This window comes from Equus caballus, chromosome 3 (assembly GCF_041296265.1).
Source record: "Equus caballus isolate H_3958 breed thoroughbred chromosome 3, TB-T2T, whole genome shotgun sequence".
NCBI lineage: Eukaryota > Metazoa > Chordata > Mammalia > Perissodactyla > Equidae > Equus > Equus caballus.
This window is the reverse complement of record NC_091686.1, coordinates 43715389-43730874: the sequence shown is the minus strand read 5'-3', so window position 1 is coordinate 43730874 and position 15486 is coordinate 43715389. Positions and strand designations below refer to the sequence as shown.

The window sequence follows — 15486 nt, the reverse complement described above, 5'->3', positions numbered from 1 at the left end:
CCCCAGATTATTCAGCTCCCACCACTTTCTGCTTGAACACTGCAGTCCAACCTCAATAAATTTCATTAAGCTCCCTCAAGAAGCCCCATTCTTAGTTTAGCTTGGGGCTTTGCACATTCTCTCCCTTCTGCCTGGGAAGCTGATTCCTTTCCTGTACCCTTCATTTGGTTGATTCCTTCTCATCTTTCAGGTTTTAGCTCAGATGTTGCTTCCCCTGGAAAGCCTGCCCTGCTTCACTCATACTCTGAATGAGATATTCCTGCCATCTGCATCGAGAGTGGCTGCTGCTGCTCTCTCCACACTGCCTTGTGATTGCCGAGATACTCATGTGTCCTCCCACCAGCCTGTAAGCATGCTGTAGTACAGAGATTGCATTTCGTTTATTATTACGTGTCTGAAAACCACTGCAGCATCCAGCATATGGTAAGTATTTAAGAAATATTTGTCAAAAGGAAAAAACAGACAGCAAAAACTCACTTGAAATTTAAATGCATTTTCTAATAAAGGGAGCACATTCTAATTAAAGTTATATATTGCGGCAAGTCACTCTGTTTGTCAATTGACTGATCTATAAAATAAGGAGGCTGGCTGAAAAGAAAATCATACCCTTAAGTCGTTTTCAGCTCTAACACTATTATTTTCTGGAGATTCTCTAATGAGAAACTCTAAATACTACCATCAAATAAATCCATTAAACAAGAATCCAGAAGGATGGTTGCCTCTTGGCTGAGCCAATAAATGCTATCTTCCTAGATCCTGAATGTAGGACAACTGTCTAATTCCAGATATTCTAGAGCACTTGTGAGTTAAAGATCAATTCTAGACAGGAGTCTAGACCCTTCTAGAATAACCAGGACAACGTGGTCTTGTAGCATGGTCAGATTAGCACGGCGCTAACATCTGCTGCCAATCCTCTTTTTTGCTGAGGAAGACTGGTCCTGAGCTAACATCCATGCCCGTCTTCCTCTACTTTATATGTGGGACGCCTGCCACAGCATGACTTGACAAATGGTGCATAGGTCCACACCCAGGATCCAAACCGGCAAACCCTGGGTGGCCGAAGCAGAACATGCGAACTTAACCACTGCGTCACTGGGCCGGCTCTGACAATGCGGTCTTTTCAATCCTGGTTCTACACTATCAGTAGTTTAATGCTGAGCCAATATTAAAAGTTTTGTGTCTTCGCTTGAAAGTTACAGCAAATGTAGACTAGAGCAGTGACTCGGGAGTAGACCGCTGGACAGAAATCACTGCTCCTCCAGTTACTCGCTGGGACTTTGAGCAAATCTCAATTTTCTCATCTGCGAATTGGAATAACTATAGTAATTAACATAGCATTTTGTGAAGATTAAAGCATTAATACACGCAAAGTCATTAAAACAGTGCCTGGCATAGAGTGTGAAGTCAATAAATATCTATTATTGCATTATTACCTTATCATTATTTTAATTACTGTCTTGTTTATTTAAGTTTCAGTTAAGGGTATTTTCAAGATGAGAGAGGCTTCTGCTAGCTGTGATCTGTTTCCATCCACCTTCACAGAACAAGCCCTTCACTGGACCACCAGATGTCACTGTTTCTGACAGTTTCCAACTTCTTGACCATCTAAAGATGTTGTGCTGTTTCAAGGGAAAGATATGTGTGAAATTTTTGTGAGAGACAATACATTAATACTAGGGAACTTTCAATAAATTTCCTTAAAGCTATATATAGTCATGTACAAAGTATATTTTTCATATTGTACTCACGGAGCTCGTCTCACACATGCCAGCTCCGCAATGATGCTGACGATAATGAGGACCTGAGACTGACTTCTGAATGGATCATTCTGCGTTTATTCATTAATTAAACACTCAACAAAAGTGTTTTCATCACTGGCTATGTTTAAGATACTTTATAGGAAGCTAAATTAAATCAGATATAGATATTACCACTAAAAAGGGGCTAATCACAGAGGTAAAGAGTTACGAACAGCTTAAACCAGGTTAAGAGTGATGTGTTATTTAAAGAAGAAGAAATACTATGCTATGAAAAGACATCAAAGGAAAAGATGTTTCTTGATAGGGGATTAGGAACAAAAATATGGAGGAGAAGTTTTGAGTGAGATCTTAAAGAACAATTAGAATTTGACATAGGGAATTGAGTTGGGGATGATTAGTATGTGCAAAGATGTAAATATCAGAAAGTATGGAACGTATACGTAGAACAGTATGAGATTCATTTCATCTTACATGTAGGGTGTATGATACAGGATGATAAGAAAAAAAGAGTAATAATATACATTGGAATTAGATTGAAAAGCCCTGAATACCAGAGAAGCAGCTTTAGAAGTGTAGCAAAATAAAATAGAGCACTGGAGATATGCATGGGTCAGTCTGAATCCTGGTTTAAGCTCTTACTACTTAAGCTTAGACCAAACAAACCGCCCCCGCCCCCACCCCATCCCTACTGGAAGAGAGAGAAAGAAAGAAAGAGAGAGAGACAGGACCTGAGCTGCAGTCAGTTTCCTGGTTGGTGAAGCTGGGCAGACAGCATTGTTGAGAAGATTGACGATAATGCGCTGTAGGCACTCAAAACATGCAAGTTATCACTGTAATTTAATCTGCAGGTGATGGTTCCTCTGTTATCAGAAATTACATTTCTGTATTTAGTGGAAAATGAGGGATGCTTGAACTAGGTACAAAAGAACAGATTTGCCCCCTCCCCTGAGAGCACGGAGAGGCCTGCCTCGGGCCCCCAAGGTTGTCTACTGTTGACCAGGCGTTAGTGTAAGTGGAGACCCTCTCAATGGAGCAAGTGGCCCTGTGACTCTTGACAGATTTTCCGAGGTGCTTAAGGATTTGTTGAAATACTTAGCCTGCAGTTGTCAGCCTTCCGCCACGGGGGCCGCAGCCATGTTTGCAAACGCGAGGCTAGAGCCCAGTGAGGCTCCAACAGGGAGCACTCCTGTGCCACTAATCAGGCTCTTCACCTCTTTCAGAAGCTCAAAACGTATGCCTTGTTTTGAGAATTTTCAGAAGCCTACTCACATTGTTTTTAAGAATGAAAACCAGCTTATTATTATTGCTTTCTCTTTAGAGAGAACCTATGGATTAGGTTACAGTAACACTTTTCTGCCTTTTCTACAAGAAAATAATTATTACAGAACATGTGAGCCAAATAGTCCTAACAGTTAGAGGCTAGAAGAGAGTAAATCTTCATACTCCTTTTGGGATAGCATGGCTTGCTCTAACATTGCCTTTAACGTTCTGTAATGATTCACTTTCCCATTGTCCTGGAGGATGGAGTTTTGCCTGACTTCTTTTCAAGGATTGTTCTGGAATATTAGAACCAAACTACTAGCGTATTTTTTCTCTCTTTGGGATATTTTTCCTGACACACTAAATTTTCTTTTCTGAATTTTATTTCTACCTCTATTCCCTTGAAGCAAGCTAAATAATTCATTTCTTCCCCATTTCAGCTTTTTATAACATATAACCTCTTATTCTACTCCCAGTTTGCTCTGCTTTAAACAAACTGCCCACATTTAGGGGCTTGAATCTTCCTTATTTCTCTCATCATTTTACTCTTGATTTTGTTACTTGTGTCACTGAAATATCTGCAGTAAAAACGCACAAGGAGTTTTCCAAGTCTGAAAATTACTTTTGTAGCTCTTGTTGCCCTGGAAACCACTTCCCACGGTCTCTCAGTTTTATTTAGCACATAGAGTCCATTATGGGCTGGATTTTGAAGAAACACAGCTACGTTGCTTTGTCTCCCTATCCTTTTCTTCTCCAAAACTGAGGATCTGTTTCAGAAGGAAGATGAAGAGAACAGTAGCTGCCCTGAGCGTCAGCTCTGAGCACACTGTGCGTGGTATGCCCAGTGGTGGGCTGACACACTTGCTGGTGAAGTATTTGGAATAAGGGTTGGGGGACTGGTATTTATCACTGACTCTGTAAGGATTTAACCTTTGCAATATTACTTGTTTCATTTTTCAACGTGCCCATCTCACCAAATTATTCTTCAAAAGGGCAACCCATTCTCTGGCGTGATAGCAGAATATGCTTCCTCATAAACTCGTGCTTGCTAGTACTATATTTCAGGAAATGTTATACAATTATAAAAATGCTATGCAATTATATATCTGCATATTTATATTTATGTACTACACACACTCATTTAAAATTTACCATGCTTAGTTTTCAGTTCAGTTGACTGACCAGATGCTAATGCTCTTTCTGTCATATTCCTTAGAAGAATAGTTGGGAAATCTAAGAAAATATATCAAACTCTGAAAAGAATAGACATTTGTTGATTGCAATGCCTATTGCAATGCCTTCTTATGAAACAAATCTCTATTTTCAGCCTTCAGCAGCCCAGATTTTTAGTATATCTGCCTCAAATAGCCAGAGGCAGACAAGATTACAAACAAGTGACATCAACCCTCTCCAGTTATCACTAAACACGGGCAGCTGCTCCCAAAGGGCAGGCAGCTGCTTGCAAGGCAGGGGAAGTTCCCCCCGCTCCGCCCCCCCCTCCTCACCCCTCCCACCCACTATTACCCGCTATTACCTGCTATTATTCTTGTTAATAGGCAAGCTCTCAGCCAGGCAGGGCGAGTATTTCTGCTCACAGCATCTATTTGTTTTTGCACAGATGAATATTTAGACAAACCAGCAGGCCCTTGTTAAAACTGCAAAGGAGTTGATATTTGTCTATTTTCTCCCTGTTTTGACTCATCCGTGGCACACCCATCCACCCGCTTTAGACCACCTGCTGTCAGCCTCTTTTCCCTAATAAAACAGAGACATTCACACTTGAGTTATACAGTCATACCATACAGTACACTTACCCTAGGGTATTTGCCTTAATTTAAACTGATACTTTTTAACTCTAGAAAAATTCCATGTCACTTGCTGCTTTGTACTTGATTCCGTACTAGCTTTTTTCACATCTATTAACATATCAGTGAGATTATGAAAAAATGGTTTATCTCCATTTTAAAAAGGTATCACTTCTGAAATCTCTTTCAGAGGCTAGCAAACTGTGTGTACCCAAATAGATAGTTTTCTCCCTCCCTCACCCTCTCCTATGAAATTTGATAATCTAAATGTTTGGGTAATTTGCGGGAAAAGACAGCTTCTAATTACTTTTGCTTTAGTTTTCTTTGAAGCTGCAGGGGTGTGAGTGATGTTCTGTGAGCCCCTCGCCACTGCTGATCTCTGACTACTTCCCAGGGAACAATAACCCCAGATATGGTGGTGTACGGCCCACTTCCCAGAGCTGATAGATACCCAGCAACATGTCTCAGCATCTCGTATTCAAGTGCTTTACCCACCCTTACCTTATCTCTTACTCCTGTACCCTGATATGCAACCGTTCCCTTCTTTCCAGTTTTCTGTGCCAGACATCTGGCAGCACTTACTCACTAGGATCTTGCTTCAGGCACTGTGCTGAGCAATGAGAGGTAGAAAGGCAAAAGCGACACTTTAGTCCCAGCCCTCGTGAAATTGACAGCATAAGAGGACACAGGGACATGAATGGGTATTTACAATATTTTGTACAACAATAGGCATAAGTTCGGAGTGCTACGGGAGCTGATTTGAAATGAGTCATGGTGCATGAATTAGAGCTAGCCAGGGAATGTGGAGGCTTGGTCAGGAGGATCCTGAGCAGGAGTGACTCATGAAGAAGGACACGCAAAGGCCCAGGGGTGAGTCAGTGGGAGCCCAGTGGGCAAACTGACAGGAGCTGGAGGTATTTCACTATGGCCAGGTTGTTACTTTTTACCATGAGAGAATGTCAATGTGAGGATGGTAACGATGACTCATTATTGATGCTGACAGTAATTGCAGATGCTGGAAAAGTAAACATTAAAGAAAAAACTTTAATCTAGAGCAGTTACACAAAAGTAATACTAATTATAGCTGTTCATAATAACATTATACTTTGTATCTAGTTATAATATAGTAGGACATGTACATTGAGAATCACACTTATACATCTAAAAGGGACCTTGTGGATCATTTAAGTCAATTCCTCATTTTACAGATGAAGAAAATGAGACTCAATTACACTAAGTGACAGTTGCAAGGTTGGCCTCCTGGAACAGAGCAAGGACGCTGGATTAATAAAAATGTGCTCTATTAACTTAGTTGTAGTGCAACTTTATTGCAATTATGAACTCTACATTTATACTCATTCTCAAGATGGTGTATTTATGGTGCACGGTTACTTGTTCACCCCCAATTGTTCCTTTCCTTCAATTGAAGTTTTCGGCACTGTGATTATAAAATAAAGATCAACTATAGAGCCCATTTTGCTTAGTGTTGCTCTCATTCCAGTGCTGTACATAGGAATTTGGATAGCTGAATGATTCCACTAAGTTTGCAAGGAGAATGTGGACCATGTGTTATCAGAAGGCATCTGTACAAGCAGAGCATCACTAGAATCCATAAAACGCAATTCTGAAATTAATCAGTCCATTGGAGGGCTTTGTAATGATAAAAACCAATGTTTGCACTATTTAAGTGTTATTGTTGGCAGATGGACTACACTGTGCTTCAAATAGGACTCACCCCAATGGAGAATAAGATTAACCATTTATTGAAGTAGTAAGGATTGCACTAGAGCACAGCAAACGGAAATAAATCTCAAGAGAAACCAAATGAGTATTACATGGGCCAATACTGCAAGTTAATCCTCCTCCTTTTCAATCCTCAAATGCAAATGGCAAGTTGTTTTAAGGCAAAGTCTAATCTGTTTGCATCTGTTCTCTAAAGCCTTGTGTTAGACAGATATTTCCCCGGAGAGCTGGCATCCAAACAGGTTCAGGAAAATGCAAATCTAGCGCTAGAATTAAACCAAAGAACTATGAAATTTAATAATCATTTCCTCCATTTTTGTGTTTCTGATTTCGATTTCCTGAATTGAGGAAGCAGGACAGCACTCTTCTCAATAGAGCCACACATTGTCATTAGAGGATGATATTGCTTCTTGTCCGTGTTCTCCTTTTCCCTTACTCCTTTTTCTCAGTAAAAGTATACCAGGAATCTAGAAAGAGTGACACAGATCCTGATATACAGGCTACCTGAGTATTAGGTCCCAATCTTAACTAAGGACACACTACGCTGCACAGTCCTGAAGTCAAAAGATGCGTACACAAGATGAAGCAAGACAAGAGTAAAATTAGTACTCCATCGCTAGACGGGATGTTACACCAAACCCCTATTTAGTTTCCTAAAAAGTTAGGCTGAACCATTTGGAAACTTCTCTTTGCTGTGATAGAGATGCTTTTTACCTAAAACCAAATTTCTTCGAAGGGACTTCTTTATATCATTTATAAGTTCATTCTGAATCTTGGCTCTTCACCTTCCAACTGTGAGGAAAAGCTGGCCTAGAAAGATGAAATCAGTAGCAAGAGAGAAGCCCAAAGAAGTGTGAAGGAGCTGGGACCGACATGCTGGGATTTGTGTGGAGTGTTACTTTCTTGTAAGATGCTGCAGCTCTGGGAGGAAGAGCATTCAAAGAGCCAGAAAGAAACATCTGTCCTCACACAGACTTGCTTAGACCTATAGTACTTTGGTTAACAAAGTGCCCTTAGCCCCTAACCATGACTACCTGCAAGGCAAGTAGGGCAGAGAGAATCCTTGATTTCTCTTTCCTCAAGACCATTGGAGTACAAGATGTGATCAGCAAGATGGGGATTAATGGTTATCAAAATGTCTGTGCCATGCTTAGGCTTGCATAAGTACTCGAGCATGGGCTCAGCATCTGCTGTGGGGGCCTGTGGACCACTCTTTCCCACCTACTTACTTCTGGAATTGTTGGAAAGGGCCTTAGAAGGTACACTGCCTCAGGAAATGCTTGGGTCCTTTTTATTCCATTCTTGCAAGTTGATTATCATTCCTCCCTGAGTACTCTCTAAAGAGTTAGTGAAGACAGTAAAAATGGAAGGAAAAGAACATTTATTAACTGGTCCTGCGTAGCAGGTTCTGTGCTGAATGTTGTAAATATTTTGCCACTTAAAACTTGTATCAATTCTGTGAGTTATTATTATCTTCAATAAGAATCAACATATCAGTAAAATCAACTTGCCGAGTGGTATAAGTAGTCACACTAGGATTAGATAGCTAGTCTTTCTGGACCCCAAATCTTCTCCTTTTACATAGCAACTTTTACATTTTAACCCACGGAACACTAATTACTTGGCGTGTTTAAAAGTATTATTGAAAAAGGGTAATGAGGAATTTAGGGAAACACTGAGGTTAACAATTTGAATATATTCTTTTTACTGCAAGAATTCAGTCCTTAATTTGTTTATGTTGTCTGTGTTTCTCCCAAATATGCTGAAGCGATTTCACATTTATTGACTGTTTATTTACTATTCACAGCAGCCCCGTCATCAGGTAGTGTTACCCCCATTTGAAATAGGCAGAAACAGGGGTTAACTTGCTTAGAGTCACCCTGTTGGCAATGGTGAAGCTGTGACCTGAACCTAGAGAATGAGACTCGGGAGTCTGAACTCCTGGCCACGACGCTCTAGGGCCCTCCCTCTGGCATGCCGTGTTTGCGGGACTTTCTTACCACAAACATCACGAGGGACCGCTGTCCCCTCCAAAAGCCGCAGTGCCCAGTGCAATTCCAGAGAACACCCTGAAGGATAAGAGCTACCAGTGTATTCAACACTGTCCGCATACATACGTTACTAGAGACTGTGTGTTAGATGCTCATTATTTAATATTTTATCAAGTAGCTGACCACTTTGGACATAAATTATGTTAATTACTTTTTCATAAAAGAACAAAAATGATTGTGGTAAACGTTAAAAGGAGAAAGTGTAATGTCATGATTATTTAAGGAAGTAAATATTTTGCTAGTACCCTATTCTTTCTCTTACAGTTAAGAACTTTTAATTGTAAGAGGCAAACATTGATTTAGTTGGAACTTATAAAGATTATTTTTTTTTTACTAAAAACGTGATACAAGTTCATTTTATAAAGTTAAAAATACAACATTCTTACTTCTATAATCCAAGACAATTGTATCAAATCTACTTTTATTTAAAACATAATTAATAACAATTAGAAAAATGTATACACACGTGTAATTATTGCTATAATATTTATCATTATATAGCAATCATTATTGAGCTCTTACTAGATGAAAGCTACAATAAAAGTTGCTTTCAGAAAATCTCTATAAAGTGGACATTTTATCTCTGTTTTGCAGATGAGGTACCAGGCTAAAGATTTCTTTGTTTTGTTTTCAAAAATAAGTAAGAGGAAGAGCTGGGAATCAAACCCAGATCTCTCTGAGAGAGCTCTTTAGTTTTCTAAGGAAAGCTGATGACCTAAACTAAGCAATTAGAGTGGGTATGGAGTGAAGTGTGTGTGTATCTAAATGTAACAACTCATAGAGTCATTATTAGGCTCTATTAAGTAGACTGATGAGTTGGGATGAGGGACAGAAAGGAGTTTAACTTAGTGGAGAAAAGGAAGCTTCATGAGTGGAGGGCGCTGAATTTCATTCTAAATGCAGCATGTTCGTGGTTTCTATGAAACTTAGTGGTGGAGCTGCTGGGTGGGCAGTTGAAAGGTGAATCCCGACTCAGGAGACTGTTTGGCAAGTGGTCAGCACAAGCCCTGGTTAAAACCATAAGATCAGTTGTAAGCATCCTGACAAGTGAGGGGAAAAGAAGGAAGATCAGACTCCAACAAGAAAGACCTCATTAGATTTTATACTTTCATATAGAATTATTGACAGGTAACACTGTGTATAGATGGTGCACAATCAAGGAGAAGCTTGTTACAGCATATAATTCATGCAACGTAAATATATCATATAATTCTTTTGTTCACAATAAAATACGCTAAGGAAAGAAAACATGGGGTTTTTATCCTCACATCCAATAAATCTTCAATAAAAGCATAAAAGGTAAAATCTCAATATCTTTAACTCCTTTTCAACAAAACATATATAATCAAAGTAAAAATTTAGGTCTAGTTACATCAACCATGAACAGGAAACAGAACTTTTTCTACTTCTCACCAACACTGGAGTGAGAGGAACCAAGAAAAAGAGGAACCCATCTTAGAATATTTTTGGTGTTAAATGCAAATACTAAAATAATAACAGAGCATTTGCTTGCGTGCAGCCTAACCTCAACACAGTAGCCAAAGTGACTTCTTAAAAATTTGTCAGATCTTCTCATTCAGCTTAAATCCTTTAGTGGTTCTTTTGGCTTTATCCAGAGCCAACTCTAAGGCCTACTTGAGCAGACTCCCATTATTAGCACACGGCCTTCCTCTCTTTCTCTCCCTCTTGCTAGGTATACGCCAACCACAAAGGCTAGTGGGCTACTACTGAAAGTACCACGTGTGTTTCTGCCTTAGGGCCTCTGCCCTCGCTGTTCTCTCTGGTTGCAATGCTCTTTCTCAGGTGTCTGCTTAGCTAGCTCCCTCATACCTTCAAGGCTTTGCTCAAATGTCACCTTTTTAATAGGTCAGAGCAAGGTCTACCCAGACCACCCTATTTAACCCTACCATCTGCCCCCTCCCTTCTATTCTCAGCCCTGATCCCCCTTACCTTACTCCACCTTTTTCATACTATTTTTATCTTCTAATGCACTACGTAATTTACTTACAGTGTTTCTGCAAATGTAAGAATCAACAATTTTAATATGTACCATTATTTTATGCACAGCTAAGAAAGAAGAAAAGCTACCAAACAAACTATGATAGGTCATCCATTATTAGACGTACCGAGATTTTATAGATGTTAAAATGTGACAAAATTTCCACCTCAGGCTTGATGAAATGCATACTTATGTCTAGTTTTTTTTTTTCTCCATCTCCCTATGCCAGGATGTAAGTCTATAACAGCAAAATCTCCATGTTTTGTTCACTGATGTACCCCAGATGCTTAGACTCATGCTTGCCAAGTACAGTGACATACCTCTTAATGATGGGGTTACGTTCTGAGAAATGAGTTGTGCAAATTTGTTGTTGTGTGAACATCATAGAGCACACTTACACAAACCCAGATGGTACAGCCTACTACACACTTAGGCTATATGGTGCTAATCTTTTGAGACCACCGTGGTATATGTGGTCAATTGTGCTTGAAATGTTCTTATGTAGCACATGGCTGTAATAGGTTCTCAATATACGTTTGTTGAATCAATTGTTAAGTTTATCATTTAGAGAAAAGTCACCTGGAACTGAGTAAAGATGAAATCAGAGGAAGAATGAACGTCACTCAGAGATTATAAACTGGGAGCAAAGTAGCTCAAAGATATTGCTTCTGGGTGAAGAATCAGTTGCTGACTTTGAATGATTACTTTATAGGGCTGGGGATGAGACCTTTGCAGTTGTAGATGGGATAAGTAGATGCTCTTGTATGCATTAGTTATTGCAGCCTGCCAAATTGCCCCAAAACTTAGCAACTTAAAACAAGACATATTGATTATCTCATAAGTTCTGTGAGTTAGGAATCTGGGCACAGCTTAGCTGGGACTTCTGTCTCAGGATCTCACACAGGCTGCAGTCAAGGTCATCTCAAAGCTGTACTGGGGAAGGATCTGCTTCCAAACTCATGTCATTGTTGGCAGGATTCAGTTTCTCATGGGTCATTGGACTGAGGGCTTCAGTTTCTTGCTGGCTATTCCCAGAGGTTTTCCTCAGTTTTTTGCCCTGTGGGCATCTCCAAAATGGCAACTTGCTTCATTAAAGAGTGCAAATCAAGAAGGCAATAAAGAGGGGCTGGTCCCGTGGCCAAGTGGTTAAGTTTGCTCACTCTGCTTCACAGCCCAGGGTTTCACCAGTTCGGATCCCAGGCACAGACATGGCACCGCTCATCAGGCCATGCTGAGGTGGTGCCCCACACAGAAGAACTAGAAAGACTTACAATTGGATATACAACTATTTATTGGCGGGCTTTGGGGAGAAGAGAAAAAAAAGAAGATTGGTAACAGATGTTAGTTCAGGTGCCAATCTTTAAAAAAAAAAAAAGGCAATAGAGAGAATCTCCAGGAAACATGGAAGTCAAAATCTTTTGTAATCCAATCACAAGTGACATTTCATCACCTTTGCTATATTCTATTGGTTAGAAGCAAGTGACTAGGTTCAGCCTACACTCAAGGGGAAGGACATGAACATCAGGAGGAGGGAATGATTGTGGACCATCTTAGAAGTCTGTCTGCAACGTTGTGTGAAGGCATCTTTGGGATTGCATGTATGGGAAGAAGAGTGTGTTTGCCTGTGGAGGCTCTAAGGAGGTTGCTTTAGTAGACGCATCCCAGAATGTATATTAAATAATGTTCTTAAGTGAGCCTCCCCTCTGCATCACTACTTTCCATCCATAGTGGTGGGTTTCTAATAGTAATGCCTCTCTGACCATAGCTGATTGCAAAAGGTGTAGATACCTGACCCAAGCCAGGCCAGTTAAATTGTATCCCATAATTTTTGATTTTGGACTAGCAGACGCTAGTTCAGTATTGCTTTGAGAGATGCTATAATCTTGGAAGCTGTCACTTGATCTGTTACATGGAATGAGAACCCACAAAAAAGATCTATAGAGAAGTAAGGACAAAGATGTTTACAGAACCACAGAAACAAAAAGTAGAGAGGTCTGATGGATTTCCTGTTCACATTTCCAAGCATTTCTCTAATAAATTTTCATGAGACCCTTCTACATTGTTATAAATTGCCACTTTCTTTTTAACTAAAGCAAGTTCAAGTTGGTTTTGAAACTTGGAACCAGAGTTCTTATTAATTATCTCTTTATGAAGAACTTCAAGGTACCTTTGTTACCATGACTATGAATATGACGCATTGTGGTAACATTTTCTAACAAAGACATGGGGAAACCTTGAAGAGAAGGAAAGAGGGCCTTGAGCCTTCAATCTAAATTCCAGCACAATTTAAATTCTTGGCAAATTTACTATTATTTCACTACAATCTCTGTAAGATTTTGAAAGAAAGCATGTCAAGTAGGAATAGGTTTATAAGACTCCCTGTGGAACTAAATAGGCAGGAGTCTGAATGGTGAGAATTGTCTCAAGGCACATCTAAAGCACGATGACCTCTGTCTAGTCATCTCTTCTGCATGGCAATACTTTTGTTTACTTGAAGACTTGAAATAAAAGAAAAATACCAAACTATAACACCAGGCTATTAAATATTTGCTTAAACTAACAAAATAATATTACTATGGTTGAATGCAAACCTTATTTGTAACTATGCTTCTGGAAAGGTTTTTCAGTTTTTCTACAATGCAGGAAAAAAATCACAGAATGTTCTAGGAATCTGGAAATATTTAGACTATAAAAGAATGAGTAAGAGGTGAAGTGTTGTCTGCATTGCCACTTCCTCTATTTGCATTGTTCAATCAGCCTCTACTCTTATTCCAAAACGCTGTTAGCTACAAGTCACCCGGCAAAGCAATGCTAAGCCAAAGGCTGAGTTTGGACTCTTTCTAGTGAAGTGTCGGTTCTGTCTCCTTTCTTTCTTGGCTTGGTCTGAGCAGGATTCTTACATGTAGTTCCTCTTTCATGCTCAGCGTCCCTAATGTACAGTCAGTGCCGATCTCCACAGGCAGTAACCCTCCAGGTCTTTAGCCAGTGACTTCTGGCTGCACAGAATTGACCTGCTTTCGTATGGTTGACCTAAAGGAGGCCTCCTAAACAGGTGAGATTACACGCCAAGCCAAAGTAAATATTAAAAAGAAAAGAATAAAACCCCAAAACGGAGCACTTTTAGAACTCTGTAAGTTATGTTAGAGAGCTTCAGAAGCAAGTGCTGTCCTTCTCTGACAGAAGGGCTCTAGGAAGCCAAGAGCTAAAGTTTTGGATCTTGCACTTATTGTGTGTTCCTGAGCAAGTCACTTCAGGACAAAGGTTTCATAAGAAAAATCTCTGGGCTTGATTCCCTGATGATTGACATATTCACATTTGTGGGGGAAGCTGGCCATCTGTGTGTGGCATCCGCTGGGATGCGGAGGTGTGCGTGGGCTGTATACGGGCCTCCTGGGCAAGTTTCTGCTGAGCTGTCCTCAGCTCAGAGGCTAAGTGAGCATGAGAAACTGCCCTGCAATATCGAGATGGAGCCATTGCAAGACATCAGAATTGTTATGGAACATGGCAATATCACTTTAATGTAGTAATACCTTGAAGCAAGAGTCTGCAAATTCACAATTTTCTGTCCACTTCCACTTTCTGTCTTTAGATCAGCTTCTGATAATTTTACATGTTGATCACTACAGACAGCCTACTGTTTGTTCCTAACTGTTTCTGGTGTTTCTAGTTCATATCACAAGGTTCTAGAAGAATGCAGTGGTATCACACAAACAGCTCTTGTTTGTGTCAAACCCCCATTCCCCTCCTCTCCATTCACTCCACTTTCTTTCTCTTTAATTTTCATTCCCTCCCCTCCCTGCTCCCCTCTTCTCTCCTCTCCCTCCTCACCCCTCTTCTCCTCTCCTCCTCTCCACCCTACCCTCCTACAAATGTAAACACACCCTATTACCTTTATAAAATCTGAGTTTTAAAAGACATCTGGCCCGGAGGATTTGGGACTATAGATTTTGGATCTGTGCAGGTTTTACTACTATTACAACCACTTCTAAAGAGACCACTGCTTTCTCTTTTCCGTTAAGATATTACATTTTTATCCAAATATCCATCTCAAAAACTCTTTGTACTTTATTTTCAGAAAATTTTTATATTTGAAAATTACTAACATTTTTCCACAAACATAAAGGAGAGCCACTCATAATCCTACAAGGTTTTGACAAATTAAGAAGTAAGAGCCAAATCTCCTCTTCCTCTGCTATCCAGGGCCATCCCCCAGAGTAATTGCTAGAAGACTTTTGCGTGTAGAATTCTATTTCCTCCGTAAATATATGTCTATGCATTATATATACTCTAATATATACATATGTTTATGAAAATGAAAACTTACAACTTTGCTATTTACCTTTTTGACTTGACATTCTGTTACGATCATCTTTCCAGCTTAGCACCAACAGGCCTTCTCATTCTTTTTAATGATGGCACAGCATTTCAGTATTGCAGTTGTAGCATAATTTGTTTTATTGTTCTCCCACAGATGAACAAAATAAACTAAACATCCTTAAACATCTGTCTCCAACCAATGAGGACACACTTATAAAAGGTAAAACTGCTTAGTCAAAGCTATGTAAATTTAAATGTTAATTTAAAGTTATATTTCAAAAGATTATATCAATTTGCATTCTCACAAATAGTATATCATAGGGCTTACCACCTTGCCAGAACTTGACGTTATGAAACTTTTCATCTCTTGCCAATCTGATAAGTGGAAGAAGGTGTCTCATCCTGATTTATATTTGTCTTCTCCTAACTACTCCTCTGGCAGACCATATTTTCTTTTTTTCTGCTCCTACACTTGTTCCTCCTCCTCTTCCTTCTTCTTGGATTTCTGGTTTCTTCTTCAGGAAGTTCCCTTTTCATTTCTTTTTCTTACT

The 15486-nt window shown here is 39.7% G+C and overlaps 1 long non-coding RNA gene across 2 annotated transcripts; it reads right to left on the bottom strand.

The window, feature by feature from the left end:
- Positions 1–362: 362 nt before the first annotated feature.
- Positions 363–15123, bottom strand: LOC138923432 (uncharacterized). 2 transcript variants are annotated; one of them, XR_011437026.1, is made up of 3 exons: positions 14958–15123; positions 1434–1619; positions 363–1301 (listed from the first exon to the last, which is right to left on the bottom strand). It is a non-coding gene; the product is annotated as an uncharacterized lncRNA (long non-coding RNA). The 2 variants fall into 2 exon arrangements; XR_011437027.1 differs by lacking the exon at positions 14958–15123 and adding an exon at positions 4555–4686 and having other exon boundaries at positions 366–1301.
- Between the last annotated feature and the right edge of the window lie 363 nt (positions 15124–15486).